This window comes from Pelobates fuscus, chromosome 4 (assembly GCF_036172605.1).
Source record: "Pelobates fuscus isolate aPelFus1 chromosome 4, aPelFus1.pri, whole genome shotgun sequence".
Classification (NCBI taxonomy): domain Eukaryota; kingdom Metazoa; phylum Chordata; class Amphibia; order Anura; family Pelobatidae; genus Pelobates; species Pelobates fuscus.
Genome location: NC_086320.1, coordinates 127,240,480 through 127,257,925, shown reverse-complemented (window position 1 = coordinate 127,257,925; position 17,446 = coordinate 127,240,480). Strand labels below are relative to the sequence as shown.

Here is a 17,446-nt window from a genome sequence, read left to right as displayed (position 1 = left end):
AAGAAAAAGAACAGAGCCACCCAAATTACTGGCAGAGGTTAGCCTGCTGTTATTGCACCTCCAACTGCCTGTCAATCAAGCAGGCCAGACACCGAGGGCAGACCCTGCAAAGAGCACTACACTTAGGATAGTACAAGCATTTCTAATGGTGCACTTGAGCTACGTTTGTTGTGGATCATTTCCTAGTGTCCACAATGCCAAGACAACAGGGAACAAAGTTTGGATGGCGGGATACGACAATTGGGACTATCCCACCGAAATTTGGATGGTTGGCAGGCATTGTAAACTTTGTTGTAAACTTAAGTGCAGAGTCATTAATTCTATTAAATGTCTGTTTATACTGAGCAGGCTGTTAACATATATAACTGGGATATTGTAGATTCAAAACACAGGATTAATATTTTTATTTTAGCTTCTAAACTCCAAACTAGGTCTTTTTAGGACCTATACAATAAAATATTTTTTGTAAGACTTGATAAATAAAAAAAAATTACATGTCATGAGTAGAACAATAGGAAAAGAAGAGGTTAATAAAAAAAATCTCCCTAGTCAGTGGTGGAACTAACATAGAGAGAGTGCCCTGGTGCAAGAATTGTTTTTGCAAGGGTGGCAATACTGTAGCTCTCCATCTGTCATACAACCCAAGCCACAAAAGTTTGCCACCCCTACCATTTGCCCATGCTTGCAGGTTTGTATTTAGCACTGAGCAGTGTTTTCGTGTTTGAGTGTACGGATGTATTTGTCAACAGTGTTGGCATTTGTATTCAGGCATGCATGTGTGTGTAGTGTTGATTTTGGAATCTGGGAATGTGTTTGTATAAAATGTTGGTGTTAATACAGAAGTGTGTTTTTATGTGGTGTTGACATTGAATGCAGGAGTGTGTTTGTATGTAGTGTTAACAAGTGAAAGCATGGGGTGTATACAGTGGTGTATCCTGGTTTTGTGCTGCCCTAGGCAGGACAAAACTCAGGCGCCCCCCATCCCCCTTCCCCCCGCCCCGCCTTCTAAATACACACACACACACACACACAAATTGACAGATACGCATACATTAGCTAACAGACACAAACTCACTAACAGACACACTCACACTAACAGACACAGACACACTCACAGACACACTCACACTAACAGACACACACTCACACTCACTAACAGACACACTCACACACACACACACACTAACAGGTTGACACACACTAACAAACAGACATACACACTCACATTAACATATATATATATATATATATATATAAATATATATATTAACCTCAAGATATTTAAAGTGATACTATAGGCATCTTTAGAGCATTGATTGTAAAATAGTTTAGAGTTTAAACAATTCCAGTTTCTATTTTCTACAGCATACAAGAATGATATCAAATGATGTCTTGACAGAATGGCTACAAAACAAAATGAAGGAAAGATGCTGTTTTGGTACTTTTGCCATTATTTAATTATGTAATAATAATAATATTAATAATATAACTAAAGTGGTTATATATGGCCACAATTACTTTGGGCACAGCTTTTGACAACCTGCACACCTTTTGACTTAGGGGTTTTACTTTTGCACATCCAAAGATATCCAGTAGCAAAGCAGATTCGCTGCAGATCTGTCACAGTTCTACTTCAATTTGTTATACCCTCTGTAGAGCAAAGCCCCCCCCCAGCCTCCTTACCTTTGGGAATGCTGGGGGGTTCTCTACCTCCCTGGGGTCTAGTGGGGCTGTCGGTCGGGCTGCTGGGCTGTCTGCTGGGCGGCTAGTGAGGGAGCACTTACTCTGAGCTCTCTCTGCTCAGCTCCCTCGCGCGCCGCAGAGTGAGGCTGGGAGGCGGAGCCGGAATATGACGTCATATTCCGGCTCCCAGCATCATTCTGCGGCGCGCGAGGGAGCTGAGCAGAGAGAGCTCAGAGTAAGTGCTCCCTCGCCGGCCGCCCGCCCTCCCGCCAGTGCCGCCTGACCGCCTGCCTTGTCAGTTAGCCGCAAGGCTACCAAGGCATTTGCCCTGGGCATTTGGGGGCGGCTTTTTTTGCCGCCCCCTGGAAAATGCCGCCCAAGGCAAATGCCTTGTTTGCCTCGCGGCTAATAAGCCCCTGGGTGTATATGTGTAGTGTTGGAGTTTGAATGCTAAAATGTATGCACATACACACATGCATATACACAAACATGCATATACACAAACACACAATTGACACACATAAACATACACAGACACAGACACAGACACTCAGATACAACTACTGACACACATGCAGATACACTGAAGCCAGGGCTGGCCAGGTCTGCCTTCAAAGATATGCAGAATGAATAACAGGCACTCTGGGATAACAAAAAATAGCAGCTTTATTGGGGCAAAAACAGCAAAGTTTCGACCCTACCTGGTCTTTATCATGCAAAGTCTTTAAACAAAAATTCCAGACTTTTTGCCACAGGACTACTGGGTGGACTATTATCCTCAAGTGGCTACTTTGGAGTGTAATTTAGTAAGACCTGCTTAGCTTGAGAGAAAGATTGAAAATGACAGCACATATACACATTCATATTTCCCTAAATAAATTAAAATGTTGATCATTTATAAAAAAAAAAAATCTGAAGCAAATTTTGCATTTTTCAACATATAAAACAAACCTATTACCCCTGCTGATAACAAACGTATATATATATATATATATATATATATATATATATATATATATATATATAAAAATGTGTACAATACCTTGCACTCAGGCTGCCAGTAATTTCCAAAAATTTCCAAAAAAACAGGTGCAATACCAGGGCTGTTTATCCATATATACAAAGAGATGTGGCTGCACTCACGGATGTTCCTTTCAAACTTAACTTTTCTTCGGTTCCATAAAACAGATCGACGTTTCAGTCCAACATGTGGACTTTCATCAGGATCCCGATGCAGGGACTGACAGAGGGGTGAGGCGTGGGAGGTGCGGGCGGACAGGAAGATGAGCCTCACTGCCGCATAAATCTTTGATTGCTTAATAAATAATCATATCAAGTTGCATAATATTTTTCAACTGTTTGTCCACTAAAAAAGTGAAAATTGCTTTGGTGGACACTGAACTGTGCACAGTGAACAAAGGATATTCTACAAGGTATAGTTTCTTGTAACCATGTTGAAATATAAGTTTTAAAAATCAGGGAAAGGTTTACAATGCATAAAGTTAAAGTATGCACTATTGATAAACATTATGATATTTCTAAAACACTTATAAAACTTTGATAAAGTATCATTAAAAGCAATCTAATTTTTGACATCATAAAGCACTTGGATTCTTTGGGATCTGAATAAATGGTGCAAGCTGCATCTCTTGCAACAGCCAACAGAGGTAATCTTGAACAAAGCACTAATTCAAGCATCACACTAGTGAAATGCAACTATTTGCCAAACTGTGTTCACTTTAATAGCATAACAGGGAATGACTGGGATAGGAAAGGCTATTAAGATATGGTGTTTTTCACTTGTGGGTCATGGGTCCTTGACATGGGTAAGGTGTATATAATATATATATAGTTAATAGAATGTGAAACAAAAATCTGCACATCAGTCAAGCCATAAAACTTTTCCCACAGAAATCACAAGTCTGCTGTGATGTTACTACAGCAAAGGATTCTGGGTGGGCATATGCAAATTAGTTTAACAAAGAATCAAATGTTTGCCTCATTCCATTTTAAAGATGGATTACTTTGAGTCTGTGTTTTGTGTATACAACAGCTTTGAAACACAATTTAGGAAAAGATGCAAAGCCTGTGAAATGGAATGAGGCAAAAATTTGATTCTTTGTTAAACTAATTTGCATATGCCCACCCAGAATCCTTTGCTGCAGTAACATCACAGCAGATTTGTGATTTCTGTGGGAAAAGCAAGTCTTATGGTTTAACTGGTGTGCAGATTGTTGTTTAACATTGTATTAACTATCCACAGACTTCAGGTGGAAGGGGTTTTCAATCACAATTCCTTCCCCACCATAACCTTTTTAGTTTTTGAGATAGATAGATAGATAGATATAGATATAAAAAAAAAAAAAAGATAATTCGGATCTTGTAATACCTTTTTTATTGGACTAACAGAATTTTTTTATGACAAGAAAAAGCTTGTCATTAAAAAATTATGTTAGTCCAATATAAAAGGTATTACAAGATACAATTTTTATCTGTTTTTTACATTTACATCACTGGACTAATACGGTTACAATCTCTCTCTCTCTCATATATATATATATATATATATATACACACACACACACACAACACTGGTCACATACACAGAAATTGTAATTTAGGCTCTCTATAGAAGCATTACAACCAGGATCCTATATATATCCATTTAACTCTAAAACTTTACTAAGCAATCTCATAATCACTAGCTAGTAATGTTGATTGCAATAAAAAAATAATCATTGTGTACTTTTGTACTCACTGAAGTAAATAGTTCTTTTCAATTTTACCAATAAATGCTTCCATTTTCATTAATTATGGAAGATCATTCAGCACAAACAAAAATAAAACACTAATATATGCTGAAAAAGTCTGTTATAAGAATATCAATCCTCAGCCAAATCTAGGACGGGTTCTTTGGTAATTGTATGTCTTTCAGATAATTTGTCAAGTATATTTTCTTGTACTCTTTATTACATCATCACTAAATACAAAGCTTTGCATTTACAGTACATTTGGAGGGATTGACTGGGCAATGTGTTGAACCTTAACTTTTAAAAAGTTACCAAAAAAAAAAAAAGGATATCTCCTTCTCCCCAAAACTGAAGGCTTAGCGAACTAACAATCAGATCTAAACTATAAGAATTAACAAGAGAAATTATACACATTTTAAGTTTAAAAAACAACAACCCAAAAACCTTTTCAATAGTAATTGTTGCATACTATGCAAAAGACTAAGGGGGAAAGGAGGACAATATTAATTCAATGTATTATAGCTAAAATGTGGACTTCTAGTCCAAACCCAACAATCTATGAGAAGTAGACAACTTGCTGCTCACAGGTAACAAAATATCGAGTATGTATTGTCAACAATCTCAAATGCCATAACTATATTTTGCAGGAGATCATGGTAATCAATACTTGAACAGTTTATAAACCAATGGATTGCCTAGCTCCATATAGGTTATAGGTATTTACAAACCCATTGCTCAGGTGTATCTAGACCTGTTTTATCATATGTTAAATAATTAGAATAATACAATTTTAACCCAATAAGTATATAGCTAGCTTATTTTTAAATTCTGACTTATTGATTAATAACAATTTACTTGGGTTTAATAATAAACATGAAGATAATAAAAACAATAAGTACACAATGCTAAATAGCATATTTTGTTTTAAAACGTGAGGTATTTGAAAAAAACTGTATGATGAAGAAATAGATGGAAATTGAATATTGAGGTAGTGGTAATTTTCTAATCAAATCAGCCTTATTATGCTTCCTTCTCAACACAACTGAAATTTCTGCTAAGTGATCTCTTTGACTTGAGAAATGCAAAAAATACGTTGCAATGACATGAAGACACCCACTAAATCTATTAATATCATTCAACCATTCTATCTATTGTTCCAGAGGCATGAGTAATTTCTGTAGAGATGTACTGCTTACAAGGATAAACAGTGCATACAATAAAAAAGGAAGCCTTCAGTGACATTGCACAATTGTTTTGTGTGTGCCCTCACAGCTACCTTGAGACTGATTGCAAACATGCTGCAGACAATGAAAACTTCAAGAACATAAACAAGTATTTCATGTTCCTCTTCCATGTGTGTATGATGTGTGAGCCAAGCTATGTCTTCGGCTACATTAACCTATTTTCTAGACAAACGTTAATTCAGTTTAAATGCCTTTTTCCTTTCTCTGTTTGAACACATCCTTATTCCTGTAAAGAGCAGAGAGTTTATGTATCTATGCATTTTTTGTTTTTCACATGACTAGTTTAACTTAGACCACTTGTGGGAACTGAGGACAAAAACTATTGTATGTCATAGATGCGTCATACAAGATGTATATGAAATGGATAAATTGTGACCATTGAACAGATGTAAAAAGAAAATTTGTGAAAGATTTACCATAAGAGATAAACCTGAGTCAATAGGGTATAAAGCCCATGGAATTGTGTCTGGCACAACAATAAGGCAGGGCACACCAATACCCTCTATTGCAGTCCACAGATCCACAAGACATAAGCAGGCTGGGAAGGAGGAAGAGGCCATAAAGAGAAGGGGAAAGTGGAATATACCACAAAGGGATGGGTGGTGGGAGTGGAAGAGACCACAAAGTGATTGGGGGGAGTGGAAGAGACACAAACAAAAGGGGCTAGGTGGAAGAGACACACAACGGGTCTGTGGGAAGACACACATGGAGGGTCTGGGGGAGAAGGAGATGCACAGAGGGGAAGTGTGAGACACACAATGTGGATGTGGCAGAGAGGATCACAGAGGGGCTCAAAGGGGGGAAGAGACACACAAAAGAGGTTTGTACGAAAAAGACAGAGGGGTTCAGGGGAAGAAAGAGACATACAGAGGGTCTGTGGGGAAAGGGGAGAAAGAGACACATAGAAGGGCTGGGGAAGAGGAATAAGAGACAGAGAGGAGGGGGAACATGCACACAGAGGTGCTGGGGACACATAGGGGCTGGGGAAGGGGAGACAGAGACACACAAAGGAGCTGGGGAAGGGGAAAAATACACAGGGGGACTGGGGGTTGTGAGGGGAGAAAGAAACACATGAAAGAGAGTTGGGGAGAAAGACACAGTGGTTCTGGGAAAGAGGAGAAAGAGACACTCAAAGGCGCTATAATAAACATGCAGAGGGGAAGGAGGGGGAGGCATTTCAATATGTCTGCAAACTAAGAAGTCAAAAACAATGTAACAAACATAAGTTTTATCTTTGCTTGTTGATGCAAAGCACAGTTGGTTGATGCATGCTACCAGTGGCGGAACTAAAGAAGACAGGGCCCTGGTGAAATAAGTTTTATGGGGTCCCCCATTGCAAGGATGGGCAAATAGTAAGTTCTCATGTGTCATACAACTACCACAATGCTTTGCCAGCTGGGGATCTACCATTTGCCCATCCTTGCAGGGTTGTTTGTATATTTGGATGTAAGCATGTATGAAGTGTGTGTGTGTGTGATAGAGAGAGAGAGAGAGAGAGAGAGAGAGAGAGAGAGAGAGAGAGAGAGAGAATTTAGGGATTAATTTGTGTGTATTGTTGTGTCTTTTAATGTACTATAGTAAAAGTTTAGTAAAAGACACAGATTCACACACTGACACCGATGCAAATACACAGAAACCCACTAACACACATGCAGATACACAGACACACACTGACACACATGCAGATACACACTGACACACATGCAGATACACACACTGATGCTAATGCAAGTACGCGCACACACACAATAACACACAGATACCGCACATGCAGATGCACAGACACACATGATGACACACAGATACACAAAATTACACACATTCAGATATACAGACACGAGTGACACACAGATACATATACTGACACATAATAGAAACACAGACACACATGCAAAATGTAAATTTTTTATTCACCCTCTTGTTTCCTACCTTTAAGATGGAGATGGAGGGCTTCCATGGAGTCCAGTCGGCTGCCTGATGCTGTTGGGAATTGGAGTCTCTCCCAGTCTGCACTCCCCTCCTCTCTGCTTTTTTCGCGCTACTCTGTGCTAGCAGGGAGGAAGTGACCATCTGTCACTTCATCCCAGCATGGACATTACTAAAGGGGCTCCTGTGGACACATCATCATTGGGTGGCCCTTATTGAATGGGCCACCCGATGGGCCCCCTCAGCGTAAGTTCGCTCGCTGCTTGTTACTACAAAAGCAGTAAAAATATAATATTATGTGCTTAAATTGCACTATTTGTATAATTAACATTTTAGACATCTGAACACATAGCACTTTATAGAGGGTAAAGGCACTGTAAAAAAGTGCCTATTTTTTTCATTTTATATGGTACTTATTTTGATTAATATTCAATAAATTTTTAGCACATTGGTATTAACCATTTTTTAGGTGGATGCTTAGTGTATAACCAATTTTGGGTGCTACACTATTTATTTTTAAAACTAAAGATCCCCTGTACCCAGACAACTTTATTGAGAGTAACTATTCTGGTTGCCTTTCGTTTTAAACATATGGTGTAATATGGGAAGCTAAAACATTTAGACTTTTTTCAGGAAGTGTGTAAGGGGGCTGTATGAGTCAGAGCCAGGGAAGATGTGGGCTGCATAAACAAAGTGATTTAACTGCTAAATTGTAGATAAATGAGCAGTGAGACTACAAGGGTATGATCTCTACACCAAATCCACTTCATTAAGCTCAGTGTATTTACTAACACACAAAAATAAGTCCTGTGCTCAGACTCCCATTACTCTTGGGTGGCAGCAAAGACCACAGTACACATTAGACCCAATACATACAATAAAAACCAAGGCAAAACGTTACATCTACTCACTATCCCAAATCCCTATGCATATTTAAAAAATTGGAGGCTTTTAGGTTTTTTCACTCAAATGGCCATTAGGTGTAAGCACACATGCCACGTCAAGGCAAACCTTTTAGGTTTAAAATACACAAAAATAAGTCCTGCTTATTTCCTTTCGGAGCACAAAGCCATGTTACAGTGCTGCTGCCCACCCAATGTGTTCCCTATAAAGGGTTAGTAATTATGCAGAGGTTTAGAAAAACACCCTTCTCTGTCTCATTAGATATTTTTTTTTTACCTGAAGCTGAACGAAGCAAGGTGAATTGTTAGTGTAGGACCCACCAAAGAGGTTTGCCTTGACGTGGCAGGTGGGCTTACAGCTAATGGCCATTGTAGTGATACTAAAAATCCCCAGTTGTTTAAATATGCATAGGGAAGTCTCTCACATCCCTAATAATACCTAGTTAGCTATACTTCAATTGCTATGAATGGGGAGTGTCATACACAATTTCTAACAGTAGGGGGCCCCCATACATACAGATACACAGATAGCCCCAGTCATTATGCAATTTAGGAAAAGAGAAAGTTGTTTTAAAATTGGTATTATTTATATATATATATATAATTTTCATTTTTTAAAAAAAAGTGTTTTTTAATTAATGTCATATTTTGTATTAATATTGTGTTATGAAACCCTTCTTACACCCTTCACGCTTTTATATACCTCATGGACTGACATGTATATTTAATAAAATCGGACGGACCAGAAATGAGGTTATGATATAGAGAAGAGGAGTACGGGTAATGTAGTAAAGGAGATTGTCGGGTCCTGTTCCGTCGCGTCACTTCCGGTTTCACGGATGTTTAAGAAAAGACACTCTCATTAAAGAGAAGCAGAACAGCTTGGGAGAGGTCTCTCCGGATTGGCTGAATAGGAACAAAGGAGGAGCCACCTCAGAGTTAAAATCGGAACCGGGAACTTGGAAACTTACACCAATTAAAAAAAAGGCCTTTATCGTCGACAGGGCCGGCCTTAGGCATTTAGACGCCCTGTGCGAAAAATCTTCACAGCGCCCCCCACCTGTCATCCATGTATGCTGTAATGTTTGTGTTGTCTGTGTATGTGATAGTAGGTGTGATGACTGTGTGTGATATGTATGCTATGTGTGATATTTGTAATGGGTGTATTAACAGTGTGTGATATGCATGTATTGGTTGTATGTGACACACACACACACAGACACACAGTCAGACGGCCATACACACACACAGGAAGACATCCACACACACAAGCAGACAGTCATATACACACACACACAGGCAGACAGTCATACACACACACACACACAGACACACAAAGGCAGACAGTGACACACACACACAGACACACACAGGCAGACAGTCACACACACACAGACACACACAGGCGGACAGTCATACACACAGACACACAGTCATACACACAGACACACACAGACAGTAATACACACAGACACACACACAGAGGCAGACAGTAATACACACAGATACACACACAGAGGCAGACAGTAATACACACAGACACACACAGTCATACACACAGCCACACACACAGAGGCAGTCATACACACACACACAGACACACAAAGGCAGACAGTCATACACACAGACACACAGAGGCAGACAGTCATACACACAGACACACACAGGCAGACAGTCATACACACATACACCCAGTCATACACACAGACACACACAGACACAGACACAGACAGTAATACACACAGACACACACACAGAGGCAGACAGTCATACACACACACACACACGCAGACAGCCATACACACAAAGGCAGACAGTCACACACAGAAACACAGAAGCAGACAGTCATACACACAGAGGCAGACAGACATACACACAGAGGCAGACAGTCATACACACAGTCACACACACAGAGGCAGACAGTAATACACACAGACACACACACAGAGGCAGACAGTAATACACACATACACACACACACAGGCAGACACACACACACAGACAGACAGTCATACACACAGACACACACACACAGAGGCAGACAGTAATACACACAGACACACAGTGGCAGACAGTCATATATATACACACACAGGCAGACAGTCATATATATACACACACACACACAGGCAGACAGTCATACACACACACACACAGGCAGACAGTCATACACACAGACACACAGAGGCAGACAGTCATACACACAGAGACACAGTGGCAGACAGTCATATACACAGACACACAGTGGCAGACAGTCATATACACACACACACACAGGCAGACAGTCATACACACAGAGACAGAGGCAGACAGTCATACACACACACACAGACAGTAATACACACAGGCAGAGAGTCACACTCACCTGACAATCACACAGTTACCTGTGGAGTTCATTGTGGAGGCAGTGCAGCTCCTGGTGACTGTTTGGTGGGGAAGCAGGGACTCCATCCTGCTTCCCCTGCAGCAGTTTTCAGGCGCTTTTAGCTTTGCCCCCGCCACATGGTAAGCTCCGCCCCCGCCGCACATTTTTTAAAAAATATATATTTTTTTAAAATCCCGGCGCCCCCTGCTCCATGGCGCCCTGTGCGGCCGCACAGCTCGCACACCCCTAAGGCCGGCCCTGATCGTCGAAACGCATCTTGGACCCAAAGGAGGACAAAAAGAAGGACTCAATATCAATATTTATATTTTAAAGCCTATTTTATTTTTGTTTTATTTGTAATAAATGTATAGCTTTTTACCTTTAGTCCCCTTTATATTTTTTATTTCCACCTGACTGTTCCGGTTCCAATAGGGAAGTGTCACCCTAGAAATTGACACTAAATGGGAATTTTGTAGCCAGTTATCTAACAGGCTCCAAACAAGGTGAACCTTATATTTTAACTCATTGATTGTAAATACAGCTCCACCTAGATTTTCTCTCTCTCTGTTTCATCTCTATATCTGCTACTGGGAGAAAATACACAGAAGGTCTTCTGGTGCCACCTAAAAGGCCCAGATCTACTCTCTGTTTTGAGCCGATATCGAAAAAGGCTCAAAAAATTTTGAGTTTGTCTATGTACTCACTTTAATATATACTTCAAAAGTAATATACAGTATTTCACTATTGTATTCCTTTCTATGCTTTCTTGCATGTGGAATAATCCCCCATATATATCTGAGGGGTAAATGTAAATAGAAAGTGCTGCACCTTGGGACTCTGTGTGTTGGGTGGTGGGGCAGATCACCTAACCATTGAGTTCACATTTTGTCTATATGGTTTTTAGGCTGCCCTTTCAGTATCAGATACTAACTCAACCTGGATATGTGCCAGCTTATGTAGAGGAGAGCCAATGAGTATTTAGTGTAAAATAGTTTTTCACCTGACTCGTGTTTTCCTACAAGCCTGGGCTCATCCGGTACCTCACCTTCTCTTTCTCTATCTATTTCTAAGTTGATAATGACTGTAGCTATCAGTGCATAGCCAGGTGCAGTCTAAAACACAATTTTTGTCTATCCTTATTTGTATTTTAAGCTGGAAATTCTGGGATAGATCAAACATGGTTTCTCTTGTTTCTTTGCCCACAGTGGACCAAAAAAAGTAAAACCTGCGCAGGTGATGCATAACAGAAAAAAAATACTTAAAATGGAACAGGACAGGGGTTCCCAATTAAATTTTCCCATGGAACCCTTTGACATAGTGTATCAACATCATGGAACACCTACCCCTCACCCCCCCCAAATAAAATTGCGCAGTTGTTTGTATGTGCCCGTGTGTGTCAAGGTGTGTGTATCTGTACTTGTATGTGCCAGTGTGTGTGTATGTATATCTGACACACAGATACACAGATACACACACACACACACACACAGTGGCACATAGTGGAACACATATACACACACAGATATACACACCTTGACACACATTGTGTATCTGTGTTTGTATGTGTTTGCAGTTATCTCCTTGCTCAGCTCCCTCGCGCGCCGCTTAGTGATGCTGGAGTGATGTCATATTCCGGCTCCAGCATCACTGCTGTGCACGCGAGGGAGCTGAGCAGGGAGATCACTGCTCACTGCTCCCTCGCCACCCGCGGCCATTTTATTTTTTAAACTTTTGGAGGAACCCAAATTGGTGTTCCGTGGAAATTGGGAAACACTGGAAGAGGACATTATAAATAGGAGGGGAAACATTTGGACACATTAGACAAGCGCCGGGATTAACAATTATCTATCAAAACAACCAGGCAGAATCTCACAATCAACGGAATATTGCTGTATGGGTTCAGTCTCACATAAAAAAAAATATCTGATTTCTATGGCTAGCTTCTAATCTAGAGACTAGATAATAGAAGCAATGACACACTAGGCTAACACACTGTTTCAACTGCAAGACTAGCCTGATCAGCGTACATCACACTAAAATAGAATCAGGAATAATAAATTCAATACCACACTGATTCTTTCGGAATGGGGGCACAGTCCTACATTGAGCAGTTGTTTCAGACAGTATGGTGCCCCCTACTCCTTTGGTCGGAGCATGGCAATTAGCAGTGAATGTTATGAGGTATTAATTCTTGTTGCTTGGCACTAGTAGCATGTTGTAGCAGAGATGACTAATAATCATCAAAGAAAAGGTAGTATTTAAAAAATGGTAAGTATTGGTTAATAGAGAGCATCTGGCAATATAAAATAACAATAGAAAGTTTTGTGTATAATCCAGGTAGTTCAATTTTTCATTCTCTTCCCCTTTCTTACAGGTTCAAACTTTTCTAATAAGATTCATGTCCTGTTGGTTGATTGGGCAATCACTAATTACCATATGTCCAAAGAATGGACATCCAGTACAATATATTGTCACCTAGTACCTAGATGTAAACAATAACCACTTCAGAATATGTTGTCTAACATTATAGTACAATAGTATGATTCAAAAATCGCTTGTTTACATTATGCAGAAATATCTGTTGTAGTTGTTGCTTAGGGATTAACAGGCCTAGGTTAGAATCGAGACAGAATTCTGTTCTCTGCAATAATAATTGGAAAAAATAAAACCCATAAGGTCCTAAAAGAAAAACAAGGGCATAATGCCATGGCAAGGGTGCATAATTCATTGTTTTACTATAGAATATTGCCATTTAATGTAATATGTGTAGTGCACATATGAATTGGCCACTTGGCAGAGGTGTTCTTGTCAATTTCAAAAGGGGTTAATTTGATTGTATGGGAGGTCAGAAGGTGTAACCTGAATACCTCTTTGAAGCTGAGGACTCCAACATAACTACTCTGTAAGGTGTGAGAAGTCACACATAAGTGGCCTGGAAGTAGATTCCCTCTTAGATAGGGAGTCCTTTGATATTATTATTATTGGTATTTATGTAGCGCCAACTAATTCTGGTAGATAAGGACCTTGCTCAAACAAGCTTACAGTCTAGGTGAGGTGGGGTACAAATACACAACAGAGCAGCAAGGGTGACAGCCACCAAACAAGGTGGAAAAGTAGCAGAGCTGGAGGTGAGAGTGGAATATGGCTCATTAGGAGATCAAGAGACAGACTTGGGTAAGTATAGATAAGTTACTATGGGAGTCCATAAGTATTTCTGAACAGATGTGTTTTGAGGGACTTCTTAAACAATTGAAGACTAGGGGAGAGTCTGATGGGGTAGGCAGGCTGTTGTAAAAGAAGGGAGCTGCCTGAGAGAAGTCCTGCAAGCGTGAGTTAGCAGTAAAGGATTGAGCAGAGGACAGGAGAAGGTCACCGGCAGAGCGGAGAGACCGAGAAGGGGCATATCTATGAATCAGGGAAGAAATGTGAAATGGGCTAGGGTTGGTTAGAGCTTTATAGGTAAGGGTTAGTATTTTGAATTGACACCTATATGATACAGGAAGCCAGTGTAAGGATCGACAGAGGGAGGAGGTATGGAAGGAACGGCAGGTGAGAAAGATCAGCCTGGCGGCAGCATTCATTGCCAATTGTAGTGGGCCAGTTGGGCTTTTGGGGAGACCAACTAGGAGAGAAATACAGTAATCCATGCGAGAGATTACCAGAGGATGAACAAGCTCCTTGGCAGCATCTTGCGTGAGAAAGGGGTGGATGCGGGCAATATTTTTAAGTTGGACTCGACAGGTTTTAGCAACATACTAAATATGTGGGGCAAAGGTGAGGCCTGGATCAAAGATAACATCAAGACAACGAGCTTGCAAGGATGGACTGATGCAAGCACCATCAACTTGCAGGGAGAGCAAAGGAGGATCAGCAATATGAGGGGGGGAAATAAGAAGATCAGTTTTAGAGAGATTGTGTGTCAGAAAGCGGGAGGACATCCAATCACAAATAGAAGAAAGGCAAGCAGTGGCATATTACAGGACCGCGGGGGAGAGATCAGGGGAAGAGAGATATATCTGGGTGTCATCGGCATACAGATGGTAGCAGAATCCAAAGGAGTTAATGAGTTTTCCAAGAGAGGTAGTATAAAGAGAGAACAGAAGGGGACCAAGAACAGAAGGGGACCAAGAACAGATCCTGAATGGTAATTAGCTTTCAAGAAAAAAAAACAACAACTGATGTTCCAGTAACATATCCAAAAGAAACATTAATACTTACCCACAGATGAATAATTAAAGGATCACTATAGTGCCAGGAAAACAAACAAATTTTCCTGACACTATATAACCCTCAGGTCCCCCCCACCCTCAGGGTCCCCCTCCAGCTAGGCTGAAGGGGTTAAAACCCCTTCAGTCACTTACCTTTATCGAGCACCGGGCTCCCTCGACGCTGGTGGCCTCTCCTCCCCCGCCGACGTCAGCTCCCGAGTGGAGCGGAATGTGCATGCACGACAAGAGCAGCGCGTGCATTCAAACAGTCAATAGGAAAGAATTTCTCAATGCTTTTCTGTGGACGTTCTGCACGTTGAATGCAATTTTCGCATCCAGTGTCGCAGAAGCGCCTCTGGCAGCTGTCAGGAAGACAGCCACTAGAGGCTGGATAAACCCTGCAATGTAAACATCTGAAGGGTTAAAACGTGGGGGACCTTGCACCCAGACCACTTCATTGAGCTAAAGTGGTCTGGGTGACTATAGTGTCCGTTTAAGCCTATATTGGGTCACAAGTAAGAAGTGACATATCTATGGAATGGAAAAATTGTACCAAATTCATAGATGCAGTTATTATTTCTGTGGCAAGTGCAAAAGAGGAGATAGAAGAAAAAGTTTCTATTTGGATTGATGTTGGTCTGGAACACAAGGGGGTGGTCACGTATTGTCTCTATAGGTACGCCTTATCTCCCCCTCTGGGTCAGGCTTGGTAATTCACAGGGTATATATCCAATGCTATTGAAATGTGTATTGTACTTGCTTGGGGCCAAAATCTAATTTTGAGTGAGTCACACACTTCCTTGCCAGAGACCCCCTGGTCAGAAGTTTTACTTTGAAAACCTGAGTAAGTGATTAGGACTTGTGTTACTTTATCCCTTTTGTTTTTATCTGTTTTTAGTGTAACTATTTTGATTGTCATCTATATTTTTGTATTCATTGTGACTATTTTGCTCAATAAATATTCCTTTATTAAGTTCTGCCTTTGTCTGGTAAAGAATTACGTTACCTGAAGAGACAAATTCATGTTTTGCAATTGCTTAAATATTGTGCCAAGTTGTATTTGGTGGGTTTTATTATCAAGTTACCTGGGGGACCAAGGCACCCCATTTATAAATTGTCTTGGTGGTGGCAACGCTAAAACAGTAATATTTATATTATTATAATTAAGCGTGGGTGGTGTTAAGGGGGATCTTATTATTATTTCCGGTGTAGTGCAGACAAATAGTGAACTGTAACCTTTTCACCACCACAACTACATCACACACACTCTTGAAGTAGGGTGCGTCCGTGACATAGAACATAAAACAAATTCAGAATATTGTCCTCTTAAAAGGAGAATATATAATATAATACTTATAACAGGTTAATATATGTGTATTCAAATATATAAGTATAGGGTTCACTATATCTGTTGTAATTATTTCAAATTACTATTAGTTATATATGTTTTTCATCTACCTAAAGCACCTGACACATTCAAACAACTGACACAGATTTTAGTTTGCAATTACCACCTGCCTTCCTGAACAACACTTAGCAGGAAAGTATTACCCTCCCTACGTCACTTGTGTGAATCAGTTTCAAAAGAGGAGTTGTCTAAGGTAGACAGAGTGTGCACTTCACAACAAACATATGGTGTGGCCCTAGCATGCAGCATGCTTTCTTGCCCTTAAGGGCACATTGGTTGAAGCCAAATGTCCCTTTTGGTGACATGAGTGGTGACAGTGTAGGGTATACATCTTTTCTGCTACCAGCTGATATTATGGATCTCAGCTCAGCTAATATTCTGGAAGCTATTTGAGTTATGCTAGAAAAGTTGATTGAAGAGATAGCAGGCACAGCAATACATGAGCACTGTGTAGTGCGTGATGGAAGAGCCAATATGGTTAAAGCTATCAGAGATAAGGGTTTTATTGGTGCGTGCTGTGCACTTCCAACTAATGTAGAGGGTTGCAGACTTTGTAGCCTATTAGAAAGATAGATTGATGATGAGATGATGGAACATATCCTCGAGCACCAGAAAGTGATACATTCCTTATCATCCAAGATTAACATAGGAATGACATGACCACTGGGGAGTAATAAATGGGTAGTTAGCGTATAGTAGTGCAGTCCTTAAGTCTTTTAATGCGATCACAGACAACTTAAGTCAAGCCACACAGAGCTTTAGGCAGGTGATTCCATTATTTACCCTTCTAAAGAACAAAATAGAAGCAATACTAGAGAACTGTGAGATTGAATCAGATAGAAGTGATATATTTTAAGTGGTTTAAGTAGAAATTAAATCGTTGCATGATATTAATAAAATGAGGACACCACTCTAGTGTTCCTGCTGGCCAACATTTGTGACCCAAGAACAAAGGGAAAT

The 17,446-nt window shown here is 40.3% G+C and overlaps 2 protein-coding genes across 3 annotated transcripts in view; both read right to left on the bottom strand.

Annotated features, from left to right (window-relative positions):
• The window catches only part of LDLRAD4 (low density lipoprotein receptor class A domain containing 4), a 585,185-nt gene that overhangs the window by 56,435 nt on the left and 511,304 nt on the right, over positions 1 to 17,446 (bottom strand). The window lies entirely within an intron of this gene.
• RNMT (RNA guanine-7 methyltransferase) overlaps positions 1 to 17,446 on the bottom strand; it is a 542,662-nt gene that overhangs the window by 184,869 nt on the left and 340,347 nt on the right. The window lies entirely within an intron of this gene.